Genomic DNA, 5,694 nt, shown 5'->3' with positions numbered 1-5,694 from the left:
GGGAGTAAGAGAGAAAGGGAGCTATCCAGGACCATAGATTTCTCAAACTCAATTGTCATAGCCAAGCTCCTTGTGAGAAACAAGAAAGGCCAGGGGATTTGGGCACAAAACCCAGTGTGGAAACTAGCCTATATATGCAGGGACCACAGACTCTCTTGTTCCTCTCAGGGAGGTCGGAGCCTTTGTGCCACACAAACCTGGCAGCCTCTTGCCCCTTCCACTTGGGGATTCTCAACAATCAGCTGCATGTATCTTACCATTTCAATGGCAACAAGGAGTCAATTCAAGGAAAAGCCACCAAAGATAAAGGGGGGAAATGGATTTTTTCTCTAAGGTGTAGCACAGAACTGGCCTCATCTAGCACAGGCCCTTGCTAGTTAAAATCACTATTCAAATGTGAGAATTATTTTAACTGCTGTGAGAAAACAGAAACTAAATATTGATGCTAAACAGCTAAACATTCAGGGTACATAATCTCATTACCACAAACTGTTATTTAAGTCCCATTTTACTTCCAACAACATGAAGGCTTTAGAGAGAAGAAGGTTACCTTTACATCAGCCAGGCCACTGGACCCAGGCAGTCAGGCAAGAGTCCTTGCTCTTGACTACTACACAATATAACTTCCTTCAGCAGAAAAATGAACTGAGAGAAAGTGCTGGAGGAAAAGAAAGCTCAAAGATATGAGTGCAATGAGATCAGGCAAATGGACATTCAAACTTTTCAAGTACTTTCCATGTCTCCACCCTTTAAATCCTTCAGGGTCCCAGCATTTAGGGAGAGGACGACTAACATTGTGCGGCCTAGTGCAGTTGCCTAATTTTTTAATACTCAAAGCTAAGATCGATTGACTTCCAGCAATAATGTGAAGCACTGGAACTAACGCTGTCTTCTAGGACAATAGCTCAGATGAGTCAGCATCAAGTCCACTTTTGTAGAGGTCTATTCTATTTTATATTCCAGTTCCGATAACTGCATGTAGTGGATGCTGTGGTGACCTGCCCCAATTCCTAGAGGACAAAGAGAGTGATTCTCCCAGCTGTTGGCTGTTAGACTCACGTCTGAATCCCTCTCTGGGAGTTGATCTCAGCCAAGGGGAGCTGCCACTACTAACATCTATTGGAATGGCCAAAATCCAGAATGTCGACAACACCAAATGCTGACGAGGATGTGAAGTAACAGGAAATCTCATTCATTGCTGGTGTGAATGTGAAATGGTATAGCCACTTCAGCATTTTCTTAGATGGGAGTGCCACACAAAGGTGATGCCCCCTCTCTGTGGCAGCTCACATCTAGTGACTAAAGATGCATGCATGGATGCCCACCACTTGCTGCAAATCTAAAGGACCATTCCAGTCCAGATCTTCAGTAGGAATGGCTGAAGACTTCAACAACCACATCACAGTTCAATGGCTCTCTTTGCCCATTCTCACTTCCCTCATTCCCTTATAGATGTTCTCAAAAATATTCCCCCAAATTCTCTTTATGCAAATCATTGACTCAGATTCTGTTTCCCAAGAAACCCAACCTAAGACAACTGATATGGAAGCAGATTTATAAAGTGATATTTTGGAGCTGGATCACCTTCTAGACAGCTATCAATGAAGACACCGTTATTGGTGGTTGCTAAAAGCCTCCACTGCAGCACATAAAAAGAATCATTTTCTGCTGAAGGGCAGAAAAAAAATGAGCTCCAAGTTGTTATAAGAGTAATGGAATTCCAGAAAAGTTGAGTTTTCAACTGGGGCAGGGTTGCTAAACCAAAGTCAGGCTCTGATTAGGAAGGAGTGAGATCCTGAGATGGGATGAGGACATGTGGGTTGACATGTTTGAAAACACTGAATCCCCAGATTCCCCTGAGCCCTCTGAGCTCACTTGTTCCCATGAAAGGCTAGAGTTCCCCCTGAGCCTGGAGATGATGCAGAGGCTTCTGCCACTGAAGACTATATGCACCACTCCTGAGGATATGTCCCATATTCCCTCCTGGCCAACAGTCAGATAAATAGGGTTAAGATACAACATAACCCAGACAGAGAAGAACAGGGTCTGCTAAGGCAGGACAAGGACACTGACTGAGTGGCCAATATGTACTGGCAGAAGCTGTTTATATGGGAATGAACACTGAGGGTGCTGGATTAGAGAGTGGGATACAAAGTTGTATCAGTGAGAGTTTATCCATATGGTTAGAATTCAACTCCCCATATACATTGTAACACCACTCTTTGTGATATGGCTTTTGAAAGTCTCTCCAACATGTGATTTTGTCCCAGTTTGCCCTCTCTCTTACAGCCATACAAAGTCACCTAGACCACGTCCTTTCACCCCTCTGTAAAACCACTAATGACTCTTTCTGCCTGGAATATTTATCCTATTTCATCACCCCATTCTACCCCAGCTTTAGGTGCCTATAGCCCACTTATTTTTCATAACAAACCCCATCTTGGAATTTTATCTGCTAATGGGAGTAGAAAGTAATGTCCTTTTTGAGAAACAGTTTGGGAATACTGAAAGCCTAAAAATCTTTACACATTCAACTCAGGAATCCCACTTTTCCCTGCAAGGAAAACCTGAAATAGAGGCAAAAACTTATGCACAAAGATATTTTTTAAATGGCATATTTATTATTTATAAAAATCAATGTTAGAGAATGAAACTGGAACACTGTCTAATCCCATACACAAAAGTAAATTCGAAATGGATCAAAGACCTGAATGTAAGTCATGAAACCATAAAACTCTTAGAAAAAAACATAGGCAAAAATCTCTTGGACATAAACATGAGTGACTTCTTCATGAACATATCTCCCCGGGCAAGGAAACAAAAGCAAAAATGAACGAGTGGGACTATATCAAGCTGAAAAGCTTCTGTACAGCAAAGGACACCACCAACAGAACAAAAAGGCATCCTACAGTATGGGAGAATATATTCATAAATGACAGATCCGATAAAGGGTTGACATCCAAAACATATAAAGAGCTCACACACCTCAACAAACAAAAAGTAAATAATCCGATCAAAAAATGGGCAGAGGAGCTGAACGGACAGTTCTCCAAAGAAGAAATTCAGATGGCCAACAGACACATGAAAAGATGCTCCACATCGCTAGTCATCAGAGAAATGCAAATTAAAACCACAGTGAGATATCACCTCACACCAGTAAGGATTGCCACCATCCAAAAGACAAACAACAAATGTTGGCGAGGTTGTGGAGAAAGGGGAACCCTCCTACACTGCTGGTGGGAATGTAAACTAGTTCAACCATGTGGAAAGCAGTATGGAGGTTCCTCAGAAAGCTCAAAATAGAAATACCATTTGACCCAGGAATTCCACTTCTAGGAATTTACCCTAAGAATACAGCACTCCAGTTTGAAAAAGATAGATGCACCCACCCCTATGTTTATCGCAGCACTGTTTACAATAGCCAAGAATGGAAGCAACCTAAGTGTCCATCAGTAGATGAATGGATAAAGAAGATGTGGTACATACACATAATGGAATATTATTCAGCCATAAGAAGAAAACAAATCCTACCATTTGCAACAACATGGATGGAGCTAGAGGGTATATGCTCAGTGAAATAAGCCAGGTGGACAAAGACAAGTACCAAATGCTTTCACTCATATGTGGATTATTAGAACAAAGAAAAACTGAAGGAACAAAACAGCAGCAGACTCACAGAACCCAAGAATGGACAAACAATTACCAAAGGGAAAGGGACTGGGGAGGATGGGTGGAAAGGGAGGGATAAAGGGGTGGAAAAAGAAAGGGGGCATTACTATTAGCATGGATAATGTGTGTGGGGTCACGGGGGAGCTGTGCAACAAAGAGAAGACAAGTAGTGATTCTACAGCATCTTACTATGCTGATGGACAGTGACTGTAATGGGGTTTGTGGGGGGGACTTGGTGAAGGGGGAAGCCTAGTAAACATAATGTTCTTCATGTAACTGTAGATTAATGATACCAAAAGAGAAAAAGAAAAAAAAAGTGAAAAAAATTAATGTAACCTGAATATCTGAAAGTATAGGTTTATGGAAATTACATCCATACAAAGAAATTGTGTGCAGCTATTGAAACTGATGTTTTTAAATAATTTGTAATAAGAAAATGCTTATGACATACTAAGTAAAACAAAAATAAGATAAAAAAGCTAATATGACTTAAACTTTGCAACAACATGAGAGAAAAAAAAATATTGAAAGAAAATATTCCAAAATCTAACAATAGTTATTGCCAGGCACTGGAAGTACAGTTGATTTAAAATTTCTCCTTTCTTATGCTTTTCTGTATTGTCCAAACTGGCTCAGGGAACAGTTTTGCTTTTATAATCAAGACTCAACTTAAGTATTATTTCTAGGAAGAAAGGTCCTTTATTTCCACAATGTGGAAATATATATATATATTTTTTTCTTTTTTTCTTTTATTAATCAAGGGCCTTATCAAATACAATCATCTATTGACCCATCTGCAACCCTTCACTCAAGTAAGGATAGGAATTTATTTTTATTTCGATAACTTTGACATCTATGCATTGCCCAGCACATAGCAGTTTCCCAGGATATATTTATTTGGTTTTTTTTTGGGTGGGGGCTGTTGTTTTTGAACTTTTGACTAGGAAGTCGTGTCTATTATTCTGAACCTAAGATTAAACCACCTATAATTTATCAAAAAATGCTTTTTGGGGAAATGTTAGCACACTAGATTTTACTTTTGGTGAGTGAAATCTGTACTTAGATATAATTTTAAAACAAAACCTTAGACTCCTGAAAAATAGGAATAAACTTAGTCAAAACATGATTGTGATTATTCCCTGAACTATAGTAACACGATATTGATACAAATATTTTCCTCCAAATAAACTCCAGATTTAACACAATGTCCTTCCAGATGAGCTTAAAGGAAAGCAGGTGTTCTCCCAGTGCTGTCCTCCCTGGCAGCTGGCAGCCCCAGCACAGTCCTTCACAGCTGGAGTGTAAGCAAAAGTTCTTCCAATTGGCTCAATGTATGCTCAATAGTAAAGTAACAGAAATAAGCGGTCTCTGTTCTCCAGAATTTACTACCTTGAGAAGACTTTTAATGTGAAAGTGTTGGTAGTTCGCACACATTATTCCACGCTAGAAATCTTCATCTAGTTTACCAGTATATTACATATATCATCTATATTACATACTCATGTAACATAATCTTTTATATGAGAATTTTGAGCAGCACAACAGACAAGAAAATAGACTAACTTTTCCTTGGCAGAAAGTGTCTTTTTTAAAATGTAAAAGAAATTTTATTTTGGGAATCATGTGAACAAGATGGAAATCTGGGTCGCTGGATTTGTCACTAGAGTGTCCTCTAGATATAACCAGAAGATTCGTTATTGTCGCCTCCAATATAAAAATTAATCTTCTCTCAGGCTGTGCTTTGCAAATACATGTATGTGGAGAGGTAGGTGGCACCATGCTAGGTCATAATCACTTGTACGGTGACTCACAAGCACCCTGAATATGTACGAGGACCCTAAGGAAACCCCTCCTTGGGGTGACAAGGAGAGTACTTGGTACTTCCAGGGAGCGCGGGCAACGCGTAGCCAGAGCACCGCACTTTGCCCACCACCGCCGCCGGCGCCGCGCGGCCCAGAACCCGCGCCCCGCCCCAAGCCCCGCCCCTAAGCCCCGCCCCCAACGCCTCTCCCAAACCGCCCTCTC

Source organism: Manis pentadactyla, chromosome 9 (assembly GCF_030020395.1).
Source record: "Manis pentadactyla isolate mManPen7 chromosome 9, mManPen7.hap1, whole genome shotgun sequence".
Taxonomy (NCBI): domain Eukaryota; kingdom Metazoa; phylum Chordata; class Mammalia; order Pholidota; family Manidae; genus Manis; species Manis pentadactyla.
The sequence above is the reverse complement of the archived record's forward strand: the minus strand, read 5'-3'. Positions refer to the sequence as shown.